Source organism: Camponotus vicinus, unplaced genomic scaffold (assembly GCF_025532165.1).
Source record: "Camponotus vicinus isolate PSW18456_S1 unplaced genomic scaffold, iyCamVici1.0 SCAF_7, whole genome shotgun sequence".
NCBI classification, from domain to species: domain Eukaryota; kingdom Metazoa; phylum Arthropoda; class Insecta; order Hymenoptera; family Formicidae; genus Camponotus; species Camponotus vicinus.
This window is the reverse complement of record NW_028141979.1, coordinates 18005926-18018241: the sequence shown is the minus strand read 5'-3', so window position 1 is coordinate 18018241 and position 12316 is coordinate 18005926. Positions and strand designations below refer to the sequence as shown.

Here is a 12316-nt window from a genome sequence, read left to right as displayed (position 1 = left end):
TCACAGCATAGGTGCTTGGTTGATGCTGTATGCTCGTGATTATTTTTATTTTTATTTTTAGTTTAATTTTGATTTATTTTTATTTTTCTCCGTTTTCCTTTATCTTTATTTTCACTTTGGCTTATTGTATTATATTGTATTTATTTTTATTTTTATTTTTACTGTTATTTTTATTTTATATTATATATTTTTTTTTGTGATTTCTTTTCTGTTTATTTTGGTTTGCGTGATTTTGTACTCTTTTGTTGCGAAAGGTGTGTAAGAGGTTCGGGTACGCTCCTCGAAAAAGCGCCTTCAATCCCCAAGGGGACGAATAAAGATATCAATCAATCAATAAATAATAAATTAAAATTTAATTAATTTGAATAAATAATAAATAAAAATATAATTACTTTAAGTAAATAATAAATTAAAATTTAATTAATTTAAATTTATTTAATCTTTTTCATTATTTTTTTTTCTTATAAATATTATAGAATATCATTTTTTACAACAATCATTTATACACTTTGTTCACATCTAATATTTTGCCTATAAATATTTATGCTTTGTTTCGAATTTATTTATTCCTTAAATTAAATTAAATTTTTTAAATTATTATCTTTTAAATTATTATCATGCAAAAATTTCTTATAAAAAGTCTAGTACGAAATAATTTACTTCCTTTGATATTATAGTTATTTTAAGTCAATTTTTAATTATTTCTTTTATGATTTTTACATATTGTAACTCTCTTTTTTTCCTTATCTCTATGTTTCATATTGAATTATACAATTTACTAATTAATATATTAATTTTATAACTGTTCCCCCATCTTTAGTAGTAATATCAAAGATATACATCGCAAAGTTGGAAAAATATCATTAAAAGAATTGATAAAAGCTGTTGAAATACCTAAGAAAAGAAAAGCAGAAAATAATCAGGTAAATAGTACCACAACTAAGACCAAAGAGCCAAATAAGACGAGTAAATGAAAAAACGAGTATGTTCCTCAAAAACATAAAATTTAAAAATTATATATGGAAATAACTTTTGAAAACTAACATAATTTTTCTCTCAAAAGAATAACCATAATAAATCATTCCGAATAAAAATTTCGGAATTATAGAATCCTCCATAAAATATTTACGTTAAAATCATTAAATTAATTAAATAGTTACCTTACATTTTTGTTGCAAAAATAAATAATTCCGATATTTTCAATTGTGTTTATAATGCTTAATTATACTGTTTCTTGCACAAATATAATTTATTAAAAAAATTTATATATATATAATTATTTATAATCGTATATATTCAAAAGTGAGGAGTTTTAATAATTTTAAAATTGTTGATAATTTTTTATATATTTTTATATAATTTTCTATGTTTATTTTTATGATTTTTTTTCTTCATTTAGTCTCCATTTACTATATTGCTTTAAACTTCTTATGTTCTCTTTTCGGCTCAACTTCCGATTCGGAAGTTCCGATTCGGAAGTTCCGAATAGCCCCTACCTCCGAATTTGATAAAACTTCCAGCATTTGAAGACTATAACAGAACACATTCATACCATAAAGGATTTTTTGCGGAAACGAGTAGAAGCAAAGAAACTCAAAAAAGAAAGTTTTCATATATTTCGCAAAAGATACTTATATAAATATCAGAAACGTGTATACACACACACACGCGGGGGGTGCAAGAGAAGCCTTCGGCCCTTCTATATATACACACATATATATATATATATATATATATATATATAGAGGTATATGTATATATACCTCTTCCTCTTTCAATCTTCTTCTTTTTCTTTAGAATATATATATTTATCTTCTTCTTTCTTCTTACTCCTCCTTTTACAAATTTTTCTTGCATCCTTCTGTTCCTTTATCCCTCTCTCCTTCTCTCTCTCTCTCTCTTCCTCTTTTGTTCTTTTTTTTAAACAATTTTTCGTCTTGAACTATCTAAATAAAAAGTAAAAATGTGTGTGAACATTATATTTTCTTTTTTTTTCTTTTATAATATTTTTTCTCTCTCTATAGACACACACACACATATATACAGGGTGACCCATTTTAACTTAGGCAGCCAAATAACTCGAAAAATAAGCAAGATAGAGAAAAATGTTTTAGACAAAAGTTGTATGGTTTCGAGGGGGCCATAAGATGGTATCATTGGTTTGACCTTGAAGAGTCATTTGAAGGTCACGTGAAGGTCACTTCAATTTTTTTAAATGGAATACCCTATATATTTTTGTACATTCTTGTAGCTTATTTCGAGAGCTTTCCAAAACACTATAATTAAGTACCTTTCCGTTAAGTACTTTTTGAGTTATGATGCTTGAAATAATTTCTTAATTTTACATAAACCGTAAAATATCTTGTAAAATATTCATATTTCGATTATCTTACCTTAATACTTTTATGTACAAAATAATGAGAGGAATCAATTGGTGTAAAGAAAACACATAGTTGTTTTTAAGAAAAAATATGGAATTGTTAATTGCAAATTACATATTTTTTCTTCGAAACAACTATGTGTTTTCTTTACACCAATTGATTCCTCTCATTATTTTGTACATAAAACTATTAAGGTAAGGTAATCGAAAAATGAATATTTTACAAGATATTTTACGGTTTATGTAAAATTAAGAAATTATTTCAAGCCTCATAACTCAAAAAGTACTTAACGAAAATGTACTTAATTATAGTGTTTTGGAAAGCTCTCGAGATGAGCTACAAGAATGTACAAAAATATATAGGATGTTCCATTTAAAAAAATTGAAGTGACCTTCACGTGACCTTCAAATGACTCTTCAAGGTCAAACCAATGATACCATCTTATGGCCCCCTCGAAACCATACAACTTTTGTCTAAAACATTTTTCTCTATCTTGCTTATTTTTCGAGTTATTTGGCTGCCTAAGTTAAAATGGGTCACCCTGTATATATAGGGTGTAACTGAATTTGAGATAAACATTTTAATGATAAATTCTTTGTAATATTTTAAGACGAAAATTCTAATATGAAAATGTCGAGGCTGTAATAGTTTCTAAATGGGAAAAGTTTTCGCGAATTCACGTATACCCTGTATATATACATATATACAGGTTGTCACATTTTAAAAGAACGCACCTCGATAATTCCTCAACGATGCATTTTCAGCAAAAATGTTTCAGACAAAAGTTGTATAGTTTCGAAAGGGACATAAGATATATATATATATATAATTATACATGTAGGGAATATTTCTGCGTAACTATATTTGTGTCTACGCAGGCAAATGTAATAAATATCTATGTAACTATAATTATGGTTGCGCAGTCAAATATGTAAATTTCTACACACACACACACACACACACACACACACACACACACACACACACACACACACACACACACACACACACACATATATATGTATATATAATTATAAATTACATAATTATATTCCACAAAATCATAAATGTCTGTTCTCTTTATTAAGATTAATATATAATATGTCAAAATATATTATGTTTAAACAGATTAATGAAAAAAATTTTACAATATTTTTACTTTTTGATGAATATTACAAAATTTTTCACAATCCACTTGATTATTGTTAAGTGTCACACACACAAGTCTGTGTTTTTATTATATAATAAATGTACTTAGCGTCGCGACGCTACCGCGTCGCTTGATAATAACCTTTAATATGTCACTTCTCTTCCTTGTTTCGCACTATAGTTTTATTTATTTACTTATTTATTTATTATTATTATTTTTATTTTTATCATTTTTATTTATTTATTATTAATCTGTGTTTAATAACCTAACTGCTTAACGTGTCACTTCTCTTCCTTGTTACACTATTCCGCACTATACTTTAATAAATTTATCTTTCATACGTCCGTACACACATACACATACATATCACACATATGTACGCACATGCACACATATGATTTTGTCTCTTAAAGCATTGTACATATCGAAGCAATAATCGTATGCGCAGCGGTATGAACGCCGCTTGAGGGACAAACTCGCTTTGCGTGTGTGCGTGCGAGCTATGTACGTGAGTCTGACCTGGAAAAGGAAGAGAAAAACGAAAAATGTCACAATTCTGATATTCGATCGTCATTTCTCAGGATTGACTGCACCGATTTTATTCAAACAGGTCGCAATCGAAAGCTTGTATTCATATTATATATAAAAGTGTCGTTAGATTTTTGCTTACGGCTTTAGTTTATTAAATATCTTAACCGAAAGTTTACTTGACGCGAAATTCCGGATAAGGTACTTGGTAGCGTCGCGACGAGAACAGTGACTCTCAACTCAATGCTTGGACCTGTTTTTTATGTACTTGGCGTCGCGACGCTACCGCGTCGCTTGATATACAGGTATCAATTTGCAAAATTGCATTCACGTTATTGAAACAAATTGTTTAATGCATATAATGCACATAGCTCCTTTACCTACAATTTGCAATCTTATTTCAACTAATAATATTTTACTTTATTTTATTTATTTTATTTTATTTAATAATATAGAATAGTATTATTACCTTTTTATATTATATTCCTCCTTTTCTCTTTCTTTCTATCTTTCTATATCTCTTTATCTTTTTCTCTGCTTCTTTTTTACTTAATTTTGCTCTTCTTTAATTTTACTAAAGCTTCTCTCTCTCTCTCTCTCTCTCTCTCACTCTGTTTTTTCGTCGATTTTATAACTTTAAATAAAACATTTACATTAATTATATATTATGATTATCGATGATAAAAACTCAAACAAATATTTCAAATAAAAAAAATATAAATAACTCAAATAAAAAAAATATTTAAAAATCCTTATTAATTATATTTAACAAAATATATGAGATATGTAAATAATGTAGTTATATAAATAAATTGTGTAATAAATATATAATTATATCTAATATTATATTCCTTCTTTTTTCTCTCTTTCTCTCTCTCTCTCTTTCTCTATATTCTCTCTCTGTTCTATCTTTCCTTTATCTTCTCTCTCTCTCTCTTTCTCTTTTTTTCTCGCTTTTTATTATTCTTCTTTGACTTTAAATAAATAAAACATTTATATTAATATCCCTCTTTCACTATCTTTCTTTTAATACTCTATTAAACTTCATTATACTTTTTATAAATTTTACAAAAATTTTGAGGCTACAATAATTTTTGAATTATAAGCAATCAAAATTTGCAAATAATATCGTGTAGAATTCGCGCGCTCAGGTCCGTAACAACGTTTATACATTTACACGTATAGCGATCTGTCATCTGTTATTGATTTTTTTACATTAGGTGATATTGATTTTTACTACACAGCTAATTTCATTTAAATAACTCAAATAAAAAAAGTATTTAAAAATCCTTAATCCCTACTTTTCATTACATATTCTTGTAGCTTATCTCAAGAGCTTTCCAAAACACTATAATTAAGTTATTCTTCATTCAGTATTTTTTAGTTATGAGGCTTGAAAAAATTTCTCAAATTTATATAAATCATAAAATATCTCATAAAATAAAATATTCATTATTCGATGATCTTACATTAGACACAAAATATTTAGAGTAATCCATTGTTATAAAAAAGAGATACTTTTTTTTAAGAAAAAAATATGTAATTTGCAATTAACAGTTACATATCTTATCATAAAAATAACTATATATTTTTTTTACACTAATGGATTCTTCTCATTATTTTATGTCTAAAAGTATTGAAGTAAGATCATCGAACAGTGAATATTTTACGAAATTTTTTCTCGCTTTTTATGCTTATTCTTCTTTGACTTTAAATAAATAAAACATTTATACTAATATCCCTCTTTCACTATCTCTCTTTTAATACTTTTTATACTTTTAATACTTTTACTCTTTTAATATTTTTCTTTTTTAATACTTATCTTTTTTTTACTTTTTTAATACTTTTTATAAACTTTATATATATATATATAAAATGTACCCACACAGAAAATAATATCTATTAGATATCTATTAGATATTCTCAATGGACATTAGGGATATCCACGATTATATAGGAAACATTTATTAGACGTGCTTTAGATATCCAGATGTCCGCCATTCGAGATCTCATAAATATCCATAGGATATCTACATAAATATCCATTAGATATTCATACAATATTTAGTGGATATTTCTGTAGATATCCATTGCATATATACTGGATATTCATCAGATTTCTGCGTGGATATTTATTCAATGTTCCATAAATATCTACAGGATATGTAAACCAATATCCTGTAAATATCTATACAATATTCAGTGGATATTTATTATATATAGATACATGTAGATACCATATATAACGGAATTTAAAAAAAAATTAACCGTCTGCGGTTAATTATATGGAGCTCTGGAGCTCCTCGCAAAAGCTAGAGGACATGTGGCTATAATAGTCTGCGCTCTTTGACCGATAAGCCGTGACTCGTGGGACCTGTGCTGCGGCCTTATATACTGTCTTAGATGGATCCCACTTTCGGGTTAGGCGTTTTCCTTTTCGCCACCTAGCGGCGAGGCATGAAGCTCGTGGAAGTATATAAATATCCATTGGATATCTTTGGTAGATTTTCAGTAGATATGGATATGTGGATTTTATATGGATGTTCAATGGATATCCTTGATAGATTTTCAGTGGACATGGATATGTAGACATTATATGGATGTCTAATGGATATCCTTGGTAGATGTTCAGTGGACATGGATATGTGGACAATATATGGATGTTCAATGGATATCTTTGGTAGATTTTCAGTAGATATGCATATGTGGATTTTATATGGATGTCCAGTGGATATCTTTGATAGATTTTCAGTAGATATGGATATAGGGATTTTATATGGATATTCAATGGATATCATCATTGGTTATTCAGGAGATATAAACATTTTAGACATCTATTGGTTATCCATAGTGGATATGGACATTAAATGGATATGTAGATATCCAGTAGATATCCATTAGATATTTTCTTCTGTGTGGGTATGTATATAAATATACAAATATGTACATATATATATTTATATACATATATATGTATATACAGGGTGTCCTAGACCACCCGTACACCCCTTTTCTTTCAAAAACTAAGCATTTTAGAGAAAAATGTTTCAAATAAAAGTTGTTTGGTTTAAAGAGAGCTATAAAATGGTGGCAATGGTTTGACCTTGAAGGTCAAACCATTGCCACCATTTTATAGCAACAAAAATTTAATTGTTAATTGCAAATTACATTTTTTTTTTCGAAACAATTATGTGTTTTCTTTACACCAATTAATTTCTCTCATTATTTTGTATATAAAAGTATTAAGGTAAGATAATCGAAAAATGAATATTTTACAAGATATTTTACGGTTTATGTAAAATTAAGAAATTATTTCAAGCCTCATAACTCGGAAAGTACTTAATAAAAACTAACTTAATTATAGTGTTTTGGAAAGCTCTCGAGATGAGCTACAAGAATGTGCAAAAATATATAGGATATTCTATTAAAAAAATTCATGGTGACCTTCATGTGACCTTCCAGCGACTATTCAAGGTCAAACCATTGACACCATTTTATAGCTCTCTTTAAACCAAACAACTTTTATTTGAAACATTTTTCTCTAAAATGCTTAGTTTTTAAAAGAAAAGGGGTGTACGGGTGGTCTAGGACACCGTGTATATGTGTTAATTAAACATATTGTTCATTTATTTACAAAAATTAAATAAATTAAAGATAATAATATTTAATAATAATATTTATTACCTAATATTCCTCTCTCCTTTTCTTTCTCTTTTTCTGTCTCTCTCCTTTTCTGCTTCTTTTAATAAAGCTTCTTTCTTTATTTCTCTGTCTCTTTTCTCTCTCTCTTTCTCTCCCTCTCTCTGCTTCTTTTAATAAAATTTCTTTATGTCTTTCTCTGTCTCTCTTCTTTCTCTCTCTCTCTCTTTCTCTCTCTCGTCTCTTCTATATAATTTTACATAAAACATTTACCATAAATAACATAATTATAAATAATAATATTAAAATATTGTATACAACATAACACAACATAATTACCTCCTTTTCTTTTTCTTTCTCTGTCTCTCTCCTTTTTTTGCTTCTTTTAATAAAGCTTCTTTCTCTCTTTCTCTGTCTCTCTTCTCTCTCTTTTTCTCTCCCTCTCTCTGCTTCTTTTAATAAAACTTCTTTATCTCTTTCTCTGTCTCTCTTCTTTCTCTCTCTCTTTCTCTCTCTCGTCTCTTTTATACAACTTTAAATAAAACATTTACCATAAATAACATATAATTATAATATAAATGTAACTAATAATATTAAAATATTGAATACAACATAACACAACATAATTAATAATGATAATTATAATAACTATAAGAAATTAGGCTCTGTGTATTAAAACATAAACTTAAATTTAAAGGCCATAAGAGCTAAACGCGGATGATAGTGCGTAAGTTCAACGAGAAAATAAGTTATAGATAATTATAATGATATGATAATCTCTCTCCGTCCCTCCCTCTCTATATATTTATATAATACCTTTCTCTATTTGTCTTTCCGCTTCTTCCACCCTTTTTCTCTTTAACTTTAATTTATTTTATTTTTCTTCTTTCCTTAACGTAACAGTCAACCTGTCAAACTGTCGAACTGTCAAACAACACGAATGAAGCAAGTCGCTCAGCAAATTACTATTGACAACTAATAATCAATCATCATCGCGGAAAAGAGGTAACAATGTCAATAACATGCCTTTCTTAGAGAGGGACTAGCACGCAGCGCGCGCTAATGCGCGCGCCATTTTTGGTCATTACTTAAATAATATAAAAAATTAAATATAATCAAATGATTAATAAGTAATTAATAATTAATGATGATTTATTTTAATTATTATGAATTAAATAAATTCATAAATTAATTTTAAATAAATTTTATTAATTTTAAAATTCAATTAAAATATAAGTTTCATTCGTTAATTTAAAAAAATTAAAATTAATATTAAAATTTTTTATTTGTTTTTTATTTTTTAATTTTTATTCTATATGCAATTAAAATGTTATAAAACGATAATTATTATTTTTTAATTAAATTACACATACAAATATTTAAAACAAAAATTCTTTTAATTTTTATTTACTTTCCTATCTTTGACATTATTATAACATAATTATATATCACTTTTTCGTTTGTTATGTTTTACTAATCAAATATTTCTTTATAAACATAGTTTTTTATTTTTTTGGACAAATTATCATCCTTTAAATAAACTTTTAATGAATCCCAAGAACGAACTCGTGAAAATGCTACATACAGTTGTCCATGATTGAAAATATTTTTTCGAAGATCTATTGCAATTTTTTCGAAAGTTTGTCCTTGTGATTTATTTATTGTCATAGCAAATGCCAATTTCACTGGAAATTGTCTTCTTTTAAAAGTAAATGGATATACATTTTCGCAATATAAAGTGATACGATTAAGAAAAACTATTTCTCCAATCTTATTACCTGTTAAAATTTCACAGCGTAATAAGTTATTACTTAAATCTAAAATCAATAATCTTGTACCATTGCATAAACCTTCGCTGATACTAAGATTTCTAATAAGCATGACAATAGTATATTTTCTTAAGCATAATTGATAAGGTGGAAGACACATTGGATTTAAAGAGTTGAGATATTCTATCGGAATTGTTTCATATATATCTTGATTATCTCCAGTCGTTTCAAGAGTATCTATACTTGTATAAACTCTTTCCGTCGTTTCATCCAACAAATTTACTACTTTTTCATTTATTTCATTAACATCGACATTTCTTGCAGATAATATAACGTAATTAGCCATAGTTTTATATTGTTTATGTTTTATAATGTCTCCGTACATGTCTTTAACCATATCCAAATTTGCGTTTGCTATACATTTTTCTGGAATATGAATATTATCTGAATGATCATTTAAAGAACTATTACCTAAATTTAGTAAAAATTGTGCAAATTCTTTTTCCTGTAGTAAAGTTCTCATATTTTGTGTCAATGAAAATATTTTAAATTGCTTCCATAGAATACTAAATTTTATCGATAAATTTATAATTTCACAACGCGTAGCTCTTTCTTTTACAGATAATAATTGTCTAAAATCTCCACCAAGAAGAACGATTTTACCACCAAAATATAAATCATTTTGCATTATATCACGTAATGTTCGATCCATTATTTCTAATATATAGCGTGGTGCCATAGGAGCTTCGTCTATAATAAAAATATCTACAAGTTTTAAATTTTTAGCCTCTTTAGATTGAACTTTAATGTTTGATGTAGAATCAGCGAAAAGAGGTACAGGTAATCCAAAAACTTTATGTATTGTTTTCCCATTTGGAAGTAATGTTGCAGCAATACCGGTAAATGCCATCGTATTAATTATTTTTCCTCTACTTTTAAGTAGATAATACAAGGTTGTATAAATGAAAGTTTTACCAGATCCACCTGAACCATCAATATAAAAACAGTTATTACTATTGTTACTTGTTGCTATTAAAATAGTATCAACAATTTCTTTTTGTTCTATATTTAATTGTTCATATTGTCGCATACCTATCGATATATCTTCTTCAATTTGTTCTTCGTCGTTTATTTCTTGTTCTTCTATTTCTTGTTCAATTTCAAGAAAATTAGCAATATTTGATCCTTCTTTTTGAAGTAAATTAATAATATAATTATAAATCTTCTTTATTCCTATTATAGGTCCAAATCGTCTTATATAATCTTCTGACATATCTTTTTTAAATTCATCCCATAACTTTTTCGGATGAACTGGTTGACAATGAATCAAAATTCGTACGAATAAATTACGAAGTCGTCTTGGCATCATCCAAATTTTTGCTTCATTCATTGCGCGATACCATTCTTCATCATCTTCTATGAGTCCTAATGCTAAACATGCAGCAGTAAAAGTTTGATGTATCTCGTTATTAACTGTTCTTAATTGTTGAAAACTTGTAGCTCCTTTAACATGTAGTAAAAGTATACGTAAATGAAACAATCCTATTTGAGATGGGCTAACGGAATACATACGACCAATACAATTAAAATATCTTTGACGTTTCTTCCAGCGATTAATAGTTCTGCCGTTAATTGTAATTTTTTTAAATACATAATGAGATGGAATATCATTGTATAAATATTGTTTTGCTTCCTCATCTCGAGCATTTAACTGAAAATAATCCAATAACATTGTTACTCGTTCTACAGCAAATCTTATCGCATCATTATTAATATTATCATCGATTATAACATTATGTTCGTTTGGTAAATGAACTGGTAAACGAAATATAGCGTGACTTTTTTCTTGTAAAGGTTTACTTAAAATGCGCCAACACGCTTCTACGGGTCCAACATATCGAGCTTCGATAAAATCTTGAATTTCATCATATATTATTGTTTTATCTATATTTTCTCCAATGATTATAGACGCAGCATCGTGACCCTTATAAATATATTTATATAAATATTTTACAGATTTTATACTCGAAACTATTTCAACATTAATATGACTATTAAATAAAAGTAAGAGTGTTGAATTATATGGAACAACATATCTATTATCAACAACATATCGTCTAGGTCTTTCGTACAGCAATTCATTATTTCTTCGACGATATTGTGGATAACCATCTTCATCCATAGTTGTTTCAGGTCGAAATGGTTTTGGAAAATGTTTTGAACATTTATCATTTATTAAACACCAATTTCCACATGGCCCATGAATCATATGTTTCATTACAACATTATGTAAACTTTCATTTTCATTAGGATCAGGAATTTCTGCAGAAATAAATTTATCAACTATTTCAGAATTTGATATTTTACAATTCTGTTTTAATGTAATCAATAAATGTATATGTGGTAATCCACGTTTTTGAAATTCTATTACATAAACGTATGCTAAAACTTCACCAAAAAATTTTTGTCTAACGATAACATCGATTAAATAATTTTTTTTTATATTAAATACTCGAGCACATATATCTGGCCTATCTGCAGGTTGTTGATTTGGAAGTAAATTTTCTTTAATTTCGCGCCAATTTGGATTACAAGTCATAGTAACAAAGATATCTGGTTTTCCATATTTCCGAACAATAGCCATCGCATCTTGATAATGTTGCAACATATTACGCGGTGGACCCACAAATGTCGATGGAAGTATAATCATTTTTCCAATGTGAGCATCGTTATTATTGGCGGTGTTTGCTAAATAATCAATTAATCCTTGATAAGTCTCAGCTCGCAATTGTTTTTGATTCTGTTTACAATAATTAATTCGGTCTTTTTCAATTTTTATATAACTATCT

At 27.2% G+C, this 12316-nt stretch overlaps 1 long non-coding RNA gene across 1 annotated transcript; it reads right to left on the bottom strand.

The window, feature by feature from the left end:
- Nucleotides 1–7918: 7918 nt before the first annotated feature.
- On the bottom strand, nucleotides 7919–8640 carry LOC145974403 (uncharacterized). The gene is made up of 3 exons (XR_014439660.1): nucleotides 8515–8640; nucleotides 8038–8230; nucleotides 7919–7944 (listed from the first exon to the last, which is right to left on the bottom strand). It is a non-coding gene; the product is annotated as an uncharacterized LOC145974403 (long non-coding RNA).
- Between the last annotated feature and the right edge of the window lie 3676 nt (nucleotides 8641–12316).